Below are 22,583 nucleotides of genomic sequence, written 5' to 3'. Positions count from 1 at the left end.
TAGATATTTAGAAACTGAGAGTCACAAAAATGTGGATTTTGGTTTCTTTGCACGTTTTATGCTCCCTTAATTTCAAGGACACTAATTACCTTGGGTAGTAGTTTTCTCATTTGCTAAAAAGGAATGAAAGTTAATATCCATGTATTTCTCATTATACTCCAGAAATGAATACTCGCTAAAATCTCTTCAGGTGTATAAAATTTCCCACATACAATACCCAAAGAAACAAAAGTTTATAATAAATAACTCAAGAGGTTAAACAATACTGAGATGTTTTTTACCCAGGTTTCTTTGAAAGCAGTCTTTCCTGTATACAAAACATGACTCAATTTACTATAAATAGTACCCATCATCTGGAAATAAAGTCACATCAATTCATTTCAAAGTCACTAATGTAACCACTATGAAGAAAGAAAATGTACTGATGCTAAATGTCATAGCACTTTCTTTAAGGTTTGCTGCTGGACCATTGCCTCCCATGAGTATTCACAACTAAGAGTAAAAATGTTTTTTCTACAGTATCCCTACCCAGTAACTTATGTTGCTTATTGTACAGGAGTCTCGGGGTAATTGTCTATATCATACAAAGTGATATCTGTGACCCATTTACAGGAGAGCTAACAATACAGCAGAATCCTTAACTTATTCCTTCATCTAAAATCTTCAGACAGTATCTTGACAGCTTTAAAAACCACTAAAATTACATATATTCTATATGAAACTCTGCCTTTCAAACAACTTTCTAGTATTTTGTACCTTGTAGCTTACCTCTTAACAGTGTTCCTACAATCTATACTAATTTGTCTGGGTTTTTTGTTTGTTTATGTTTTAGATTTCTACAGCATTATATTAATCCTATAAAGCATGCAGATCTGCATGTCCATCATTTTAGTTCTAGTATCTGCTCTGTGATGAAATAACATTTGCTCAGTCCATTTTATACAAGAAAAGCTGAAGTGTACCTGATCGGCATTCATTAGGTGTCATCGTGGAGATGCTTTTGAGAGGTCTGTGCTCTTCAGAAGCAGTATTGCCGTCTGAAGTTTCCTTCAGTATCCTAAAACTTCCCTCCTGGCCTTTGCCTAGTCTGTTTCCAGATTTCACTTGATAGCAAAATGCTGCTTACTAGGGTCTATGTTAGCTGTAGAGAAACAGGAGTTGTTTCTGTCTGTTAGTAAATTATGTAAACAGCTTGCTTTGTTTATATTTTTTGTTGTTTTTGTTTTAACATGGAAAATTACAGATTTTTGTTTTGGAAAGAAATTAAGTTATAGTGCTTAAAAATATTGGGAAATCTATCAGATCTAATTTTCCTACCATTCTTTGAAAAATACAATAATGGTAACGGGCTTATTTAGTTATTTCTAAATACAAAATTATCAGGTTAGTTGAACTGTGCTTTGTTATTTTGAAATTCCCAGGGTCGAGAATGTAAAGAAAACTTAAAATACATGGCTCAAGTTGATGGTGTATAGATTTAGTGAGATTTTAGGTCACAATTTTCAAAGTATTTGAATAAATACAATAATGGTCTAAGTCCCAGTCAAGAGTCTGAGGAGATGTGCTTGAATCTTGCTATCTGCTCCAGGAGTAGTACTCCCCAGGTTCCTCATTTTCATATGTTGCCTTGGTGGTCCTTTAGCATGACATAAGTCTCCATCACAGTGACTGATAAGTCAAATATTGCTTGAGTTAGGAATAGTCTTTTGCAACTGTATCTTTAGAGTTATATAACATATTTATCTATTTATCTATCTATTTATTTATTTATTTATTTATTCATTTATTTATTTATGACAATGTTGTCTTGTGTACAGTAAAGCAGGGGAAATTACCTGGGGTATCATGTCTATCGTTTGGCTCACTGGTCAGCATCTTTGAAGCTGGCTAATTGAGCATAAATAATGACTGCTGCTATTTTGGAGCAGTTTCTATGTTTTATAAATACACTAGATGTTCACACTAACTGCAATTACTAGTTGTGAGCTTCTCCTCCATCAACATATAATCTCTAAGAAAGACAACATATTATTTCAGGGAATTTGACTAAGTTCCTAGTATGAAGCATAATTTCCTTCATACTGAGTGTGCATTAAGTACAAATGGACAATTATTAAGACCAATCAGTGGTTGTGCAATGAATAATTTTCATATACACATATACAACAAAAATGGACACTGTAAGTTGTGTATATGTATATAAAAAAATCAAAGAAAGAGAGGCAATAAACTTGAGGGTAGGGAGATGTGAGAAGGGTTTTAAGGGTACTTCACTGGGGCTGGTGAGAGCAAAGGTAAGAGAAAATGTGGTGTAATTAAATTAAAATGTAAAACATAATTTTAAAAGAAAAATATTGCAATACAGCAAATGTATTAAGTAACACGGATGTCTTTTAATAAGAGACAAACCAATGCAAATGCTTCTGCATATCATTCAAAATCTGTGTATCCTCCATCAACATATCCTCTCCTTCAGTGCTTTGACTTTTAAAATGCTCACTAATAGTAAAAAGCGTTATCTAAGTTGATCTCAGAAATTTCTGGAGAATCCACATTGCTTTAGCACAAAAGAGAGATTCTCACTGAGCCCTCTTGCTGTTAAATTTAATAAATATTTTCTTAAAGAATATTATAATTTTTAGAATCTGACACTTTTCAGAATGACTTAGAGAAAATTTAGAGCACATCTGAGTTTCTAAATTTGGAATAAAATATTTCTTCTCAGAGTTGCTTTCCCAAGAAGAGTGAAAAAATATAGGAATCTAATTGAAAATTTCAAAATAAGACAGTGAACAATATAAAATCAATATATTTTCATGTTCTCATTATTAGAAAAATTATAGCATCATTCAGCATATTATATTAGTTTGTAAACATACACTTATGCCCTTCATGTTGTAATATGATTTTTATTTGATTTTTAAGTCAGCTAAATAAGTTTTTTTTTAAAGAGTAGACTTTAACCCTCCATTAGTATACCAAACACAAGCATAATTGGTAGTATGAACAACACAACAACAAAAATTTATTTAAAACAAAAAAACCTTGAAGAAGAAACAAAGACAGGGCATCAAGTGAGGGACAGGATTGCCATGGCACTGTTAATACTCTGACCCATAATTGTTCCTCTCTGACAGAACTGCAGGAATGGAAATGGAGAGGAGCCCGAGGAAAAGAAGGTCCAGCGACAGGCTCAAAGTGAGGTCAAGGGGAGGTCCCAAGACCTGACACTATTACTGATGCTATGGAGCGCCAAGGGACCTATCACGACTGCCCTCTGAAAGACCCAACAAGCAGCTTCAAGAGTCAGATGCAGATATTTGCACCCAACTAATGGACAGAGGCTGCGGACCTCTGTGGTCGAATTAGTGGAAGGCTGGAAAAAGATGTGAAGAAGGGTGACCCTGTAGGAGGACCAGCAGTCTCAATTAACATGCACCCCCTAGATCTCTCAAACACTGGACCACCATCCAGGCAGCATACACCAGCTGACATGAGGCTCCCAACACATATACAGCAGAGGCCTGCCAGGTCTGGGTTTAGTCAGAGAAGATGCATCTAACCATCAAAAGACTGAAGGTCTCAGAGAATTGAGAGGTCTGGTGGGGTGGGGCTGGGGCCTGGGAACATCCTCATGGAAACGGGGTGGGGAGGAGGTATCTGATTTGGAATAGTCAGAGGGTGGACCAGGACAGGAATAAAATATGGATTTTAAAATAAATAAATACATAGAGGAGATGGAGGAGGAGAAGAAGAAGAAGAAGAGGAAGAAACAAAGATATCTAAGAGTTTGTAAAGGTACTGAGATCTAAACAAGGCTGTTTAACATGTAGAAAGCCCTATACAATGTTTTACAAAGTCCAGATTTCACTATAGCAATAACCTAGTAGGGGCATAGGGCTTCTAGATTCTTAGTATCAGATGTAATCACACTTACATGCATACATGGTACATTTTTAAGTTTCTTGCACCCACACAATCAGCATACACACAATTTAAATTCACTTTTACATTTAAAGATATTCACATTTCAGTAAGTTGTACACATGAAACACATCTCCCAAACAACTTATACCACCTTGTATCCTTCTGACACAGATTTTATCTATGTATTCCAAGGTAAAAATAAAATTATGTTTCTTCTGCTTCTGTCTCCTAAATATAGAATAATGATACTATAGGTGTGCAACATATAAGAAACACTACTTTTACTCAAGGAAATATCATATTATTTGGTATTGTTCATCCATTTTCCTTTCATGATAATTCGCATGCATTTATTTTTATTAATTTACTACTATTAAACCATTATTTGGTGTGTATGTTATATTCATGTGTATCAACATACAGATTTGTGTTTATACAAATGGAGGTCAGAAGTCAACTCCTGTTATTGTTCCTCTGGATACACACATCCTACTTATTTAAATAAAGGTCCTTTTAGGTCTGGAACTCACCAACTATTTTGGACTACCAAGCACTAGTGAATCTACCTATCTCCACTGCCAAGCAGCCAAGCACTAAGAATTCAAGTGCACATGACCAAGCCTGTTTTTTTTTTAGGTGGATGCTGGTAAGCAAACCCAGGTCCTTATTCAGGAGGCAAGCATTTTTTCACCTGAACCCTATACCCCCAGCTCCCTCTTAGTATAATACTTGAATATTTGCCACCTTCATTAAAAACTTTTAAAAGTACTATTTTAATGCCTTTACACATGTATATAATTCACTGTGATTACTGCTGCCATCCACATTTCTTCTTTCTCTTACCTCTATTCAACCCTGCCCTCTTCATTATAAATATCTGTCCCACATTAATACTTTTGTGAAGTAACCCACTGAGGTTAAGGACGGTATCTGTATAGCCACGGGTGTGGAACTATTTCTTTTAGCCTACGGGTTCTCCAGTGGATATACAATTAAAGAAAAAGAGTGTCTGTCCTCCAGCATCTAGAATAATGAAATAGTTCAGCAGGAAGGAATAGGAGTGTATATACTTCTTCCCTAAATATGACTGACAAGTCTTGTGCAGGTCAAGTTCAGGTAACTGCAGTTTCTGTCACTTAATATCTACAGCGGCTATTTTATACCCTGAAAATAATTATTTTAAAATTTCATCTGCCTAGAACACAGAATGTCTAAGCAAAAAAAATAAAATAAAATAAAAAATCTAGATGTCCAACAGAAGAAAGACAGATAATGAAAGCATAGCCCATTTGCACAATGGAATATTATTCAGCCATTGAGAGAAATAAAATTCTGAAATTTGCTGAGTAAATGGATGGAGCGAGATAAAATAATCCTTAATGAGGTAAATCAGACACAGAAACACAAATATAGAATGTATTCAATTTTAAGTGGATAATAGCTATTATGTAAATGATAATCAAGCTGTAACACATAGAGACAGAGAGGATAAGGATAGAGTAAGAAACTGGGGTGTGTGTTTTGCAGGAGGAGGACCAACAGATTCCAATGGAAATGAAAATAGTTATTCATGGATGAGGGTGTGTGGAATGAGGGAATCAAGTGGGAGGAGGAAGATAAAGATACAAAGGAAAGAATATTGAAAGAGACGGATAAAATTAAGAGCCATTTGAGAGATGGTATGAAAACATAATATAGTAAAAGCTTACGAAGTTACACACATATATGAAGGGAATCTAAATGTAATCAATAAATAATGGAGAGACAGAGTCCAAACTGGTCTTTTCTTTCCACTAAATAAAGCTTTCACTAGCAGGGCAGGGTTACATGTCAATGAGTTGTTGCCCAAAGGCATCCTGCAGGAATTCCAAATAACTCAGGCTGCTGCCCAGACTATAAATTATTCTCCACAATGTGGGAGCAAGGCTTTGAGGCTAAAGACTACACCTACCCAATTTGTTCAATATGGAGAAGCTGGTCTAGTGTCTATCTAGAGTCTTCACCCCTACATACTATTGACATTGGTACATGAGGGAACTCTGAAGACTACCAAAAAAATTGTAAATACCGTTTCAGCCACCAACTTTTTGATCCCCAACAGTGTCCTGATGGTAAGATATGCTATGTGTATGAGTGTGTGTGTGTGTTTGTGTGTGTGTGTGTGTGTGTGTGTTTGTGTGTGTGTGTGTCTGTGTATATGAGTGCGTTTTTGTGCATGTGTGAGTTTGTGCGTGCGTGTGTGTGTGTGTGTGTGTGTGTGTGTGTGTGTGTGTGTGTGTGTAGCACCAACCAATATATGTTTTGACTTAAGGTCCATTCCATGACATGGAACCAAAACCTGATACTACTGGGGTGATTAGAACCAGAGACTATAGCTCACAACTACTATAAGGGAAACCCTATTTTATATATATCCATAAAATATCTCCTCTTAATATATTGGCATACTCATATATCAGTACCTTGCTCATCCATCATCAGGCAAGTTACCTCCTGCAGCAGACGAAAACAAATACAGAAACACACAGCTAGATATTATGCAGGAAGTGCAGGACATTGGAATACTTCATTATAAATGGGATATTTCTTCAAATCCCTCCTCTCAGGCCCAAGTGATCCCATAATACAGGTACAGAAAGACTAGAAGCCAGAGGAATGAGCCCCTCTAAACCAACAAGTTCAAAGCACATATGAATTCACAGAGATTGGGACAGCATGCATGGTGCCTACAAGTGTCTGCGTCATATGGTGCCCTATTGCTGAAGAAGTGAAAGATAACCCAGTCACTAACACAGAAGCTATCACTAATTGATAACCACTTGCAAATGAAAATTTAGTTTCCTCCAAGGAGAAACAAATAATGTTTAAAATTTTATTTAAAATTATTTTAAAGTGCAAACACTTATAAACAAAGAAATTAATAATAAATATAACACCTAATCTCTAACAAAATTATCCCTGGAGTCAAACTGACAAGCATTCTGTGGATGTTAATTAGATCTTGTTTGGAAGGATAAAGATCCAATTTGTAATTTTATTGTTTGAGCAAATAACTGGAAGGAAAATTATTGAGAGTTTACTGGTATAGGTATAAAAATGATGCTTTTTCTCAATTCATTATAGTGGAAATCATATGACAAAAATATCCACATTTTGGTAGTGATTTTTAGAATTAAATAAATATTGAAAGAGCTCTCAAAATAATGATGACAAGAATCGTGGGGAAGTGGAACATTCAATCTCTGCTGGTAGTAGTGAAAACTAGTGAAGTCTTTTTGGAAATCATTTGTTTTCCATAAATTGAGAAATATATTTATCATACAATATAGATATGTTAGTCAGGCATGTTCACAAAGGACTCTGTATTTTACTTTTGAGATATTTGGTCATCTTTGTTTATTGTTGTACTATTTGTAATTGCTCATCAACTAGCAAATGGATAACGAAATTTGGTATATATACATAATTCAGTAGTATTCAGTTGTAGTTAGTGAAACTATGAAATCCACAGGTTAAAAAAAATGCTCTCAAAATAGCCTTTCTGATTTCCGTAACTTAGATCCAGAAAGACAGATATTGCATGTTCTTTCTCTTGTGTGAATTATAGCATTGAATCTTTAGATAGGGTTGGTGAAAAGAGAAGGATCATTCAAGTCAGAAAACTATTGAATACTGCGACTATCTAAACAAACTATATAACTCATATCCCTTAAATTTTTAAAAATATACTCATAACAAATTCCAATTAGTTAGTTTGCTCTTTCTACAGACAATGCTACTATATGTAAATAATCCTTATAATATAAATAATATTAAAATTCACCCTCTTTTCTTTCTACCAAGCTGCCTGGCTAAATATGTCATCTCCTAAATGTCTGTAATGCTGACATTATAGACATGAGGATCTAATGCCAATACTACATATAGGCTTATTCTGATGGCTTCTGTAATACAATAATATTGATAGCTCTGTTATTTGTTATTCTTTAGCCTGTTCTGGTTGATTATCTGAATAGAATTTCCTCCAAATAAGCGTTTCTATTATGAAAAGAATTAAAGCTTTTCCTTTTCAATAATGAGTGTACAGCTTATCTCACCACAAATTTTCTGCCTCTTTATACAACTCTCTTCTTTTGTATCCTTGTAAAGTTCTTTTTATTAATCTTTTTTGTCCCTTACAAGTTTCCAATCAAAGTTTATTTCAATCAAGCTGAATTCCACTACATGCATTTATTCATTAAGCAACAGTCTATTGAGAGTTAGACACAAGCCCTGATTCTCAATGAGTTTAGTCTGACACAGCAGAGAGATAAACAGAATAAAAGAAAAAAAAAATGAAGTGCTAAATCAGAAATGCCAATCCAATCATCATAAAGAGACATAATGTCTCCCATCAGTTAAGCTTTCAGGATCAATCTACATTTCTAAGAACAAAAAGGTACAATTAAGTTATAAGATGGTTACACCTTCTAAAATTAGAGTTTGAATAAGTCAGTGAAGTCTCAGATGTGGGAATCCCCGACAGAAGTTTTTAATGAATTATGGTGCAATTGAGTTTTGTTATTTCCCTTTAGTAGCCTGTTAACCTGGTACAACTAGAGGCAGAAGATACTAGAGTCACTAAAGATAAAATTTTAAACTGCTACTGATATTCTGTATAGCTTTAGTATAATGGAATATACCAGACATACTATTAGAGGAAGTTAATTATGTTTAGCTTTTGACTTACAATAAAGACTGCTTTAACAAGGCATGCTCATTGTGTATCTCTGGCATGGACACTGTGGGAATAACTACCCAGGTTCTGTTTCTGACGCTTGTTATATATAAGTCCATCTATACAAGATGAAACCCATACTTGATAACATAACTTTGCCAAGAAGCTTTGGTTAAACAATTCATATGTCCTTGGGGGTACATTTCTACTACTCATATTATAATGGATATATTACTATGGATATAATAATGAGCTAAAACTTAATGATTTATATCCATAGATGAATGCGTCTCTACACGGTTACTAGAGAAGCTTCTTTTGTAGTAGTTGATGACTAACAAAGAGACTCGTGAGTAGCAGTGAGAAAAGCAATGGAATGCTCAGCCCAAAATAGGATATGTACATCACACCTCTCTCTTCTCAAGGTTCAGAAATTACTGTAGACTAGGAACATTATATTAAAATATATTAGAAAGTAGAATAAAAATAGGAACCATGTGAGAAATATTGCCAGTGAAAGAGTACAAGGCAACAGTGTCTTCTAGAAACCATGAAGCAGCTGCACGTACAAACTAACCATCAGCTTGAGAGTGTTCTAGAGATTGAAGGAAACTCAACCTAGACAAAATTCCTGCTTGATGAGCTGAAGCAGGTACAAATTTCCACCCTTTATCTATCTAAGGAGCTATTGAAAACTAGTAGCTCTTGGAAAGGCCTAGTCAGTTTTCTATAAGGTGATAACTACCTGGGAAGTCATCCATGCTTAAGAAGAAGGCTGCACACCCATGTGTATATGAGAACCATAAATTGGACATGATGGGTATCAAAAGATGATATAAAGTTGGGTAGGTAGTATAGGAAGGTGAATCTCAGAGGATTTGGGAGAGTATATGAACATGATTCAAATACATTATATAAAACTTGCAAAATCTACTATATAGATAAAAACAGAAAATTAGACGAAAGTATTAAATGGAAATAAAGTCAGTCGGTTAATATTTAGATACGTATGGAAGATGTTTCTATACTTTTTCTATGACTGTGACAAAACAACTTGGCCAATGCAATTTATAAAAGAAAGCATATAGCTTGGTTGTTCATGGTTCCAAAGGGGAGTAGAGTCCATTACCACGATGGTGGGGAACATGACATCAGGCAGGCAGGCAGGCAGGCAGGCAGGCAGGCAGGCAGGCAGGCATGAGTATGGTGGTGCAGAGGCTGAGCACTTACATGCTGCGATAACAAACATAAGGAAGAGGGAATGGCATGCATTATGAAATCTCAAACTCACCCCTGGTGGGACTCCTTCTCTAACTAAGCCACACCTATTAATCCTCTCCAAAGAGTTATACCAACCTTACCTAACATTTAAATATGAACCTATGAGGAACATTCAAAACATCATATTAGGGAATGAAATCATAAAAAAGATCTTTGTAACAGTTGAAATCACAGAGTATCAGTATTCTGGAGCGAACTTACAAAAGCTACATATTTGAGAGCAGAAGCTAAGAAAAACTTGATATCATGAAAGAAATGACGTTCAAAATGTTCTTGGATTTAGCACCTGAATGATAATCCTGATTACTGATAAAGAAGAGAAATTTTCATTTGTTTAAGTGAGAAAGGTAGAGATACGTGTATGTGGTCTCTATATGTTTCTGTTATCTTTATATTAGTCACAAGCTTTCAGGTCAATTACAACAAATCTGAGAGGAAAAAAAAACTGAATAACTACAAATATAGACAATAAGAGTATATATTCATATGTATATTAATGTTATTTTATAAAAATACCCATTTTATTGAAATGATAAGTCATATCTAAGAGTGAGAAATTAAGAAAGTGGAAATACTTAGAAAGGAAAAAATACAGGTCAGTCATTATCACATGTTTACGGCAATATGGGTACCTGGGTGAAATGAGCTATTAAAATAAAGAATTTGAAGCTACTTTGGATAATGGAAGTTCACTAACTTTTTTTTTTCCATTTTTTATTAGGTATTTAGCTCATTTACATTTCCAATGCTATACCAAAAGTCCCCCATACCCACCCACCCCCACTCCCCTACCCGCCCACTCCCCCTTTTTGGCCCTGGCGTTCCCCTGTTCTGGGGCATATAAAGTTTGCGAGTCCAATGGGCCTCTCTTTCCAGTGATGGCCGACTAGGCCATCTTTTGATACATATGCAGCTAGAGTCAAGAGCTCCGGGGTACTGGTTAGTTCATAATGTTGATCCACCTATAGGGTTGCAGATCCCTTTAGCTCCTTGGGTACTTTCTCTAGCTCCTCCATTGGGAGCCCTGTGATCCATCCATTAGCTGACTGTGAGCATCCACTTCTGTGTTTGCTAGGCCTCGGCATAGTCTCACAAGAGACAGCTACATCTGGGTCCTTTCGATAAAATCTTGTTAGTGTATGCAATGGTGTCAGCGTTTGGATGCTGATTATGGGGTGGATCCCTGGATATGGCAGTCTCTACAAGGTCCATCCTTTCATCTCAGCTCCAAACTTTGTCTCTGTAACTCCTTCCAAAGGTGTTTTGTTCCCACTTCTAAGGAGGGGCATAGTGTCCACACTTCAGTCTTCATTTTTCTTGAGTTTCATGTGTTTAGGAAATTGTATCTTATATCTTGGGTATCCTAGGTTTTGGGCTAATATCCACTTATCAGTGAGTACATATTGTGTGAGTTCCTTTGTGAATGTGTTACCTCACTCAGGATGATGCCCTCCAGGTCCATCCATTTGGCTAGGAATTTCATAAATTCATTCTTTTTAATAGCTGAGTAGTACTCCATTGTGTAGATGTACCACATTTTCTGTATCCATTCCTCTGTTGAGGGGCATCTGGGTTCTTTCCAGCTTCTGGCTATTATAAATAAGGCTGCTATGAACATAGTGGAGCATGTGTCCTTCTTACCAGTTGGGGCATCTTCTGGATATATGCCCAGGAGAGGTATTGCTGGATCCTCTGGTAGTACTATGTCCAATTTTCTGAGGAACCGCCAGACGGATTTCCAGAGTGGTTGTACAAGCCTGCACTCCCACCAACAATGGAGGAGTGTTCCTCTTTCTCCACATCCTCGCCAGCATCTGCTGTCAACTGAATTTTTGATCTTAGACATTCTGACTGGTGTGAGGTGGAATCTCAGGGTTGTTTTGATTTACATTTCCCTGATGATTAAGGATGTTGAACATTTTTTCAGGTGCTTCTCTGCCATTTGGTATTCCTCAGGTGAGAATTCTTTGTTCAGTTCTGAGCCCCATTTTTTAATGGGGTTATTTGATTTTCTGAAGTCCACCTTCTTGAGTTCTTTATATATGTTGGATATTAGTCCCCTATCTGATTTAGGATAGGTAAAGATCCTTTCCCAATCTGTTGGTGGTCTCTTTGTCTTATTGACGGTGTCTTTTGCCTTGCAGAAACTTTGGAGTTTCATTAGGTCCCATTTGTCAATTCTCGATCTTACAGCACAAGCCATTGCTGTTCTGTTCAGGAATTTTTCCCCTGTGCCCATATCTTCAAGGCTTTTCCCCACTTTCTCCTCTATAAGTTTCAGTGTCTCTGGTTTTATGTGAAGTTCTTTGATCCATTTAGATTTGACCTTAGTACAAGGAGATAAGTATGGATCGATTCACATTCTTCTACATGATAACAACCAGTTGTGCCAGCACCAATTGTTGAAAATGCTGTCTTTCTTCCACTGGATGGTTTTAGCTCCCTTGTCGAAGATCAAGTGACCATAGGTGTGTGGGTTCATTTCTGGGTCTTCAATTCTATTCCATTGGTCTACTTGTCTGTCTCTATACCAGTATCATGCAGTTTTTACCATAATTGCTCTGTAGTAAAGCTTTAGGTCAGGCATGGTGATTCCACCAGAGGTTCTTTTATCCTTGAGAAGAGTTTTTGCTATCCTAGGTTTTTTGTTATTCCAGATGAATTTGCAAATTGCTCCTTCTAATTCGTTGAAGAATTGAGTTGGAATTTTGATGGGGATTGCATTGAATCTGTAGATTGCTTTTGGCAAGATAGCCATTTTTACAATGTTGATCCTGCCAATCCATGAGCATGGGAGATCTTTCCATCTTCTGAGATCTTCTTTAATTTCTTTCTTCAGAGACTTGAAGTTTTTATCATACAGATCTTTCACTTCCTTAGTTAGAGTCACGCCGAGATATATTATATTATTTGTGACTATTGAGAAGGGTGTTGTTTCCCTAATTTCTTTCTCAGCCTGTTTATTCTTTGTGTAGAGAAAGGCCATTGACTTGTTTGAGTTTATTTTATATCCAGCTACTTCACCGAAGCTGTTTATCAGGTTTAGGAGTTCTCTGGTGGAATTTTTAGGGTCACTTATATATACTATCATATCATCTGCAAAAAGTGATATTTTGACTTCCTCTTTTCCAATTTGTATCCCCTTGATCTCCTTTTGTTGTCGAATTGCTCTGGCTAATACTTCAAGTACTATGTTGAAAAGGTAGGGAGAAAGTGGGCAGCCTTGTCTAGTCCCTGATTTTAGTGGGATTGCTTCCAGCTTCTCTCCATTTACTTTGATGTTGGCTACTGGTTTGCTGTAGATTGCTTTTATCATGTTTAGGTATGGGCCGTGAATTCCTGATCTTTCCAGAACTTTTATCATGAATGGGTGTTGGATCTTGTCAAATGCTTTTTCTGCATCTAACGAGATGATCATGTGGCTTTTGTCTTTGAGTTTGTTTATATAGTGGATTACATTGATGGATTTTCATATATTAAACCATCCCTGCATCCCTGGATTAAAACCTACTTGGTCAGGATGGATGATTGCTTTAATGTGTTCTTGGATTCGGTTAGCGAGAATTTTATTGAGGATTTTTGCATCGATATTCATAAGAGAAATTGGTCTGAAGTTCTCTATCTTTGATGGATCTTTCTGTGGTTAAGGTATCAGAGTAATAGTGGCTTCATAAATTGAGTTGGGTAGAGTAACTTCTACTTCTATCTTGTGAAAAAGTTTGTGCAGAACTGGAATTAGATCTTCTTTGAAGGTCTGATAGAACTCTGCACTAAACCCGTCTGGTCCTGGGCTTTTTTTGGCTGGGAGACTATTTATAACTGCTTCTATTTCTTTAGGGGATATGGGACTGTTTAGAAGGTCAACTTGATCCTGATTCAACTTTGGTACCTGGTATCTGTCCAGAAATTTGTCCATTTCGTCCAGGTTTTCCAGTTTTGTTGAGTATAGCCTTTTGTAGAAGGATCTGATGGTGTTTTGGATTTCTTCAGGATCTGTTGTTATGTCTCCCTTTTCAGTTCTGATTTTGTTAATTAGGATTTTGTCTCTGTGCCCTCTAGTGAGTCTAGCTAAGGGTTTATCTATCTTGTTGATTTTCTCAAAGAACCAACTCCTCGTTTGGTTAATTCTTTGAATAGTTCTTCTTGTTTCCACTTGGTTGATTTCACCCCTGAGTTTGATTATTTCCTGCCGTCTACTCCTCTTGGGTGAATTTGCTTCCTTTTTTTCTAGAGCTTTTAGATGTGTTGTCAAGCTGCTAGTATGTGCTCTCTCCCGTTTCTTCTTGGAGGCACTCAGAGCTATGAGTTTCCCTCTTAGAAATGCTTTCATTGTGTCCCAAAGGTTTGGGTACATTGTGGCTTCATTTTCATTAAACTCTAAAAAGTCTTTAATTTCTTTCTTTATTCCTTCCTTGACCACGGTATCATTGAGAAGAGTGTTGTTCAGTTTCCATGTGAGTGTTGGCTTTCTATTATTTTTTTTGTTATTGAATATCAGCCTTAGTGCATGGTGATCTGATAGGATACATGGGACAATTTCAATATTTTTGAATCTGTTGAGGCCTGTTTTGTGACCTATTATGTGGTCAATTTTGGAGAAGGTACCATGAGGTGCTGAGAAGAAGGTATATCCTTTTGTTTTAGGATAAAATGTTCTGTAGATATCTGTCAGATCCATTTGTTTCATCACTTCTGTTAGTTTCAGTGTGTCCCTGTTTAGTTTCTGTTTCCATGATCTGTCCATTGGTGAAAGTGGTGTGTTGAAGTCTCCCACTATTATTGTGTGAGGTGCAATGTGTGCTTTGAGCTTTACTAAAGTTTCTTTAATGAATGTGGCTGCCCTTGTATTTGGAGCATAGATATTCAGAATTGAGAGTTCCTCTTGGAGGATTTTACCTTTGATGAGAACGAAGTGCCCCTCCTTGTCTTTTTTGATGACTTTGGGTTGGAAGTCAATCTTATCAGATATTAGGATGGCTACTCCAGCTTGTTTCTTCATACCATTTGCTTGGAAAATTGTTTTCCAGCCTTTTATTCTGAGGTAGTGTCTATCTTTTTCTCTTAGATGTGTCTCCTGTAAACAGCAAAATGTTGGGTCTTGTTTGTGTAGCCAGTTTGTTAGTCTATGTCTTTTTATTGGGGAGTTGAGACCATTGATGTTAAGAGATATTAAGGAAAAGTAATTGTTGCTTCCTGTTATTTTTGTTGTTAAAGTTGGCATTCTGTTCTTGTGGCTGTCTTCTTTTAGGTTTGTTGAGGGATTACCTTCTTGTTTTTTCTAGGACATTGTTCCAGTTCTTGTATTGGTTTTTTTCTGTTATTAACCTTTGAAGGGCTGGATTCGTGGAGAGATAATGTGTGAATTTGGTTTTGTCGTGGAATACTTTGGTTTCTCCATCTATGGTAATTGAGAGTTTGGCTGGGTATAGTAGCCTGGGCTGGAATTTGTGTTCTCTTAGTGTCTGTATAACATCTGTCCAGGGTCTTCTGGCTTTCATAGTCTCTGTTGAAAAATCTGGTGTAATTCTGATAGGCTTGCCTTTGTATGTTACTTGACCTTTTTCCCTTACTGCTTTTAGTATTCTATCTTTATTTAGTGCATTTGTTGTTCTGATTATTATGTGTCAGGAGGAATTTCTTTTCTGGTCCAGTCTATTTGGAGTTCTGTAGGCTTCTTGTATGTTCATAGGTATCTCTTTCTTTATATTTGGGAAATTTTCTTCAATAATTTTGTTGAAGATGTTTGCTGGTCCTTTGAGTTGAAAATCTTCATTCTCATCAATTCCTATTATCCGTAGGTTTGGTCTTCTCATTGTGTCCTGGATTTCCTGGATATTTTGAGTTAGGATCTTTTTGTATTTTCCATTTTCTTTGATTGTTGTGCCGATGTTCTCTATGGAATCTTCTGCACCTGAGATTCTCTCTTCCATCTCTTGTATTCTGTTGCTGATGCTCAAATCTATGGTTCCAGATTTCTTTCCTAGGGTTTCTATCTCCAGTGTTGCCTCACTTTGAGTTTTCTTTATTGTGTCTACTTCCCTTTTTAGGTCTAGTATGGTTTTGTTCATTTCCATCACCTGTTTGTATGTTTTTTCCTCTTTTTCTGTAAGGACTTCTACCTGTTTGATTGTGTTTTCCTGTTTTTCTTTAAGGACTTGTAACTCTTTAGCAGTGTTCTCTTGTATTTCTTTAAGTGATTTATTAAAGTCCTTCTTGATGTCCTCTACCATCATCATGAGATATGCTTTTAAATCTAGGTCTAGGTTTTCAGGTGTGTTGGGGTGCCCTGGACTGGGCGAAGTGGGAGTGCTGGGTTCTGATGATGGTGAGTGGTCTTGGTTCCTGTTAGTAGGATTCCTACGTTTACCTTTCACCATCTGGTAATCTCTGGAGTTAGTAGTTATAGTTGACTCTGTTTAGAGATTGTTCTTCTGGTGATTCTGTTACTGTCTCTCAGCAGACCTGGGAGACAGATTCTCTCCTCTGAGTTTCAGTGCTCAGAGCACTCTCTGCTGGCAAGCTCTCTTACAGGGAAGGTGCGCAGATATCTTGTTTTTGGACCTCCTCCTGGTCGAAGAAGGCCCAAAACAGGGCCTCTCTCAGAAGCTGTGTTGCTTTGGCAGTTCCCAGAAGCTGTCAGCTTCTGTGGTGCAGACTCTCACCTGTGCAGACTAAATTCCTAAGTTCCAGGGAGTCCTGGAACCAAGATGGCGACCACTGCTCCTGAGGCTGAGGCCGCCTCCCAAGCCAGGCGGACACCTGTCCTCTGGTCCGGACTGTGGCCGGCTGTCTGCGGCCCGCCAAGGGTGCTGCCTCAGTGGCTCTGTGCTTCCGCCTGTCCCAGAAGCTGTCCGGTTCTCTGGCGCACCCTCTCACCTGTTCAGACTAATTTCCTAGGTCCCGCGGAGTCCCGGAACCCAGATGGCGACCACTGCTGCTGAGGCTGAGGCCGCCTCCCAAGCCAGGCGGACACCTGTCCTCTGGTCCGGATGGTGGCCGGCTGTCTGCGGCCCGCCAAGGGTGCTGCCTCAGCGGCTCTGTGCTTCCGCACGTCCCAGAAGCTGTCTGGTTCTCGGGCGCACCCTCTAACCTGTTCAGACTAATTTCCTAGGTCCCGCGGAGTCCCAGAACCCAGATGGTGACCCGGAAGTTCACTAACTTTTAAATGTCATTTAGAAAAATTCAGAGTGTGTGTATGGAAGGTAATGAGTACATATTGCTGAGTAAAGGCATTTCAATTGTTGAGTAGAACTAGATGTTTGTTTCAAGGCATGATGTGATTACAACAGTCCCTTCCTCATATCCAGACTAAAAAATGTTAGTGTCATACAGACTCACACAAAAAATGATTTATGCTTGAAAAACATGTGACAGAACAAAGCTTACTTTTTGATCGCTCAAATGTCTATAGCCACAGATTAAAACAGAAGAATTTTTACCATTTTTCTTCAAGAGAATATATTTCATCCTATTCACTATGTCCAAAGGCCTAAAAATATATCACAGTCCTAATTGCTGAATAAAATGCATGTTTTCATATATTGAACAAATCCAATTCAAAATTTTTTATTATGCTTGTAAGTTCATTCTTTAGGATATCTCTAGTACAGTTTCATTAAGCCAAATTAATTCAGTATGTTAAGATAGTGAAAACATTTGTCACTTGTTTTTGGAGGCAGAAATGTAGACAGGACAGTGAAACTGAATAATCAAACTAGAGAGATTTAATGGTTGGGGCTTGAGGCTTAGAAGACCATTACAAGAAAAAAAAAAACAATATGCAACCTTTATCTAGCTTTATATATGATCAATAAAATATTTTCACAAAATATTTCTAAATTAGGTAACATCTTTCATTTTAAATAGGAGTTTATAAATAATACACAGACAGACACAGACAGACACAGACACAGACACACACACACACACACACACACACACACACACATATATATATATATATTCACACACACATATGCGTGTGTTGTATATAACCATGAAAAATTAGGTAAAACAATAAGGTGAATTTTATTGTTCGAATTTTCTTTTATACATTCAAACATGTTAACCCATGACAACTAAGAATTTCTTCCTTTTTATAATGTTTATTTTATTTTTAATACATGAGATTTTGCCTGTGTTTATGTGTATTACAAGTAAACCTTTTTTGCAGAGGGTATTAGATTCCCTGAAACTGATGTCAGAACTAGTTGTGACAAGTTATGTAGGTATTGTGAATTAAAAACACAAGTGCAACATTTGTTCTAAATGAGGGTGTCTCTCTCCATTTGCAGATTACATTCTCTTAATTTAACAATTTATTCAAGTATTTACTCAATATTAAAAATAAAATTGTCAGGTTATTATAAAAGTCATTAAAGGTATACAGTGAAAAGGAAAGTTAAGGTAGTAGTTTTTACCATAAGAAAACATTCTGAATTACAAGACAAAATAAACATGCACCTTTATTATGTTTTATATACAATCTGTATATTGACATGCATAAGTGGATAATATTGGGATGAATCAAAGTTTTGAAATATATGTATGGATAATGATCAGTGTAGGACAAAAATGTCTTTTTTAAAATTTCATATGCAAATGTTAAGGAAATGTATCCTATCATGGCATAAATAAGTGAAATAACTTCTCATTTGATATTTTTAATAATATATGTCTTGAGATAGTTTTACTACTATGAATTACAAATGTATTTAAAATCACATGAAATGTTACTTATGTGTGAGATAATTTAGAATTAAATATATTCAATACATAGAGTGTGATTGAATTTTAGAGTCATAGTCTTAATATTGAGTTCACAACCTTCAGTTGTGACAAAGACACAATCAAGTGTTACTCTTACTACCATGAAGTAGAATTACTTCAGTTTTCACCCGCATAAAACAATTTTTGATGATATTTTTATTTTCAGATGGCCACCAGTCTATTTTTGTATAGTCAAACAAGTTTTAGCTCTTTGATTTACCTACCATCTTTGGGGGTCACCCTTTATAAAATGTCATGCCTGAGTAGACAATAATATTATGCTTGTAACTGCTTGAATTTCACTGTCCTTTAAATGTCTGTTATCTTAGTTTTGTGCAACATTATAAATAGGTTATTTCCATGTGTGTTTTTATGGTAAAATCTGGATTTCACATTACAATACGTATAACAATAATAATAATAATAATAATAATAATAATAATAATAATAAATGTGTGTGAGTTTTTCATAATGCTTATTATTTAATTTGAGGTTCAATCTATCTCTCTCTGGTAGTATATTCAGAAATGCCATGGTAAACTTGATGGTATTGTGGCCCTCAATAAACTACAGTGTAGAAGAGACAGAGGTAAACCTCGATCTATAGACCCTTTGTGCTGCTGTAACATCAAACTTTTTGTTCCACTTACTCAGCTTAGACAGATTTGGAATCTGCATGTCTTAAACTCACTAGGAGAAAATTCATGATCACTTTTCAGATTGTGGTGATGAGAAAATATGATTTCCTTTGTAGATAATTGTGTGGGAATTAAATAAAGGCCAGGGGCTTACAACACTATTATCTAGTCATTTCAAGTTATTTTCTCAGTAGTTTAAAATAGAGTGATTATGTTGGTTTAACAAACTGTATCCTTTGCTTCGTTTGCTTTCCCACAATGGAGTATTATTATTTAATTTCTTCTTCTTCTTCTTCTTCTTCTTCTTCTTCTTCTTCTTCTTCTTCTTCTTCTTCTTCTTCTCCTTCTCCTTCATTTCAATTTCCAACCAAAATAACCATTAATCTACATGTAATTAACCTACATGTATTTTAATGAAATACTAACAATGTAAAGAATTGTTCTGAATGCTCTTTTTTCTTCAAACTTTGATAAGTATATGGCCATAAGTAAAAATGAACCTGATTCTTTAATAGACAGAAGAAATAGATGGTCACCATGATAGCACACTGCTTGGTGAATAAGTATCTGTCCTAACTACATCCCTTAGCCATACGTAATCTATAGCTGATGTTTACCATTTGCAGTAAGTCATAGTTTATAAGATTACCTCTCCTGTTTTTCTCAAAATCCATAATACTGAGAACCTCAGACACATGCTCTAGGAACTGATGCAAGAAATGTTTCAGAAATCTAACATATGTGTGCATGAATATAAGGGATGGGTTTCAGTATATGTGGTAGTGGGTGATGACTGGGGCTAGGGTGGACCAACTAAACAGATATTCCAGCCTTAAAATTATTGATAATTCCAATTCTATAATATATAACTGGTCTTAGAACAAACAAAAACTTTAATATCTATGAAGAATTTATGAAAATGAAACATGAGATCTAGATTCACAACATAGTGTAGACTCCTGACAAGTTTTAATTGAAAAACTTATCCTTTTATTATATTTTGACTAAGTCACAGGGGAACTAATCTACGATGTGCAATTTCTAATACATGTATTTTCCAGATAAAGATATTTTAATGACAAGTAATTTGATTCAATGAAGACTATCCAAGTAGTTACAAATACAAAGATTTACTTTATCCATCATCTGTCACAGCTTTTGTAATTGTGTTAGGACAATGAGTACTCTCATGGGAAAAACAGGGAAGACTTATGACTTTGTGAATGGAACTTTGCTTTCTTGTTGTTGCTTTGTTTGTTTCATTTTAAATTAAACACATATTAAGGATTTTATTTTTTTAACACACAGTTTCTTTTGTTTCATGGTTTTGCTCCTCTATTTTGAGGGCAATATGTAAGCCTCAAGCTGGTCCTTTAAATCCAGTCTGTATTCTTGGCCTTCATATTGTTTCATCTTAGTATCAGTTTGGAAAGTACTAGCCAAGAACATCTGCATGATTGATTGAGCTTTATAACATTACCAGATTAATATTTTCTATTCCAAAGATAGCTTTTATGGGGTACTCTGAAAATGCTTTACCAAAACAGAAGTGTATAAAATTTATAATAGTGCAACATTAAAGGTCAAAAATAAGGTAGAAGTTTGTTTGCATTTTTGATATTTTTGGCAGTGTTGGAGAAGAAAACCAGAACCTTCTTTTTGCTCTTCAAGCATATTCAATGGAGCTATACATCCCACCTTGGTTTTTAACCACTAAGAACAGAAAACTGTTACATTACTGTTCTAAAGACCGATTTATTATTTTAGTCCTTGAGCATGGCTAAATTGGAAAAGTACTTTGTTTTATTGATTATCACCTAGACTTAAGGATAAAGACCTGATTTAAAGACAAACTTAAAGAGTTTTTCCTAGTGGGTTTAATGGAAGCAAAGTACTTGTTAAAATGACAGTATTTAAAAGAAGGTTTATTGTGATTAAGCAACTTGTCCAGAAATTCGGAGTGTACTTAAAACTCTCAATTTTCTGCAAATATCAGATTTAATATTTAAATCACTTTCTAAACATACGAGCTTTCTGAAATGCTTCTGTAATGCTGAGGCCTTTGGATTCACATGTAGTTCATGGCACTTGCACAGAAATATTACCTATGTCATTCATAGGTCTGATACATTAAGCTCTTCATGAAGACAGAGTTTCCCCAAGCATTTCGTGAATAAGTGCATCCGAGTCAACTTTGGAAAATCCATAACTGGGGTTTGCGCCTCAGTGTTTCCTTTGTCTTTGATGAAATGTCTGGACAGAACACTTGTGTCTTAACTCACAAATGTAATGTAAACTCCTTTGTTTATAATTATCAATTGTTCTTACATTAATTTTAAAGATCTACTTATATATCTTATTATTATTGACTGGAATTTTTAAAAATTAAGGATAATTACTCCAAAATATCTGCTGTTCTCTGATATTTATGAATATGTAAGGATAAGGAACCAAGTCGATATTTCATGGTAACCGTACAATCCCATATAATCTAATGGTCTCGAAACACTCAAGTGTACCAAACTTTCTTATACGTATATTAACTTGAAGTAAACATGATAAAATGAATTTAGTTTTAGTAAGGAGGAAGAGATTTTTGTATACAAATAATACCCTTCATAAAATTGATTCCTAATTACATTGAAAGACTTTTCACATTTTGGTAAACCATGGTAAACAATTAATAAATGTTAGTACGTTAATTTTAGAATTTTACAGGTTAACAATAGTCCCATGTTAAGAACTGGCTAAGGTCTTTTAGTCACAGAAACTGTTTTTCTTATCCATGAAAATGTAAGAACAGACAACACTAGATACTATTCTCACAAATTGTAGACTGACTGATAATCATCCTCAGAAATACTCACTTGCCACATGATATTTTCTTCATCAACAATCAGAGTCAGAATCATAGTCTTTTGAGAAACAGTATTTGAAGTAGTAGCTGAGATGTGAACATGCAGGCTGGGAAACAGTACAAAGAAATTTAAAGTCTTGGTTTGCTTCTGGCAAAGAACATGTGTGTTTGTGGCCCGTTATGCCATGTTTCATTGACCTTCTGTGGTCAGTATAAGTTCATAGCATGAGGGCTAGAGATAAGGCTCAATGGTTAAGAGCACTGGTTGCTCTTCCAGAAGTCCTGAGTTCAATTCCCAGCAATCACATAGTGGCTCACAACTATCTGGAATGAGATCAGATGCTCTCAGGTGGTGGGTCTGATGAAAGCTCCCGTGTACTCATAAAGTCAATCA

At 35.9% G+C, this 22,583-nt stretch overlaps 1 protein-coding gene across 5 annotated transcripts in view; it reads right to left on the bottom strand.

Moving 5' to 3' along the window:
• Positions 1-22,583, bottom strand: part of Mmp16 (matrix metallopeptidase 16) — a 264,408-nt gene that overhangs the window by 78,819 nt on the left and 163,006 nt on the right. The gene's annotated exons all lie outside the window — the stretch shown is intronic.

This window comes from Mus musculus, chromosome 4 (assembly GCF_000001635.26).
Source record: "Mus musculus strain C57BL/6J chromosome 4, GRCm38.p6 C57BL/6J".
NCBI lineage: Eukaryota > Metazoa > Chordata > Mammalia > Rodentia > Muridae > Mus > Mus musculus.
This window is presented reverse-complemented; position numbering and strand designations above follow the sequence as displayed.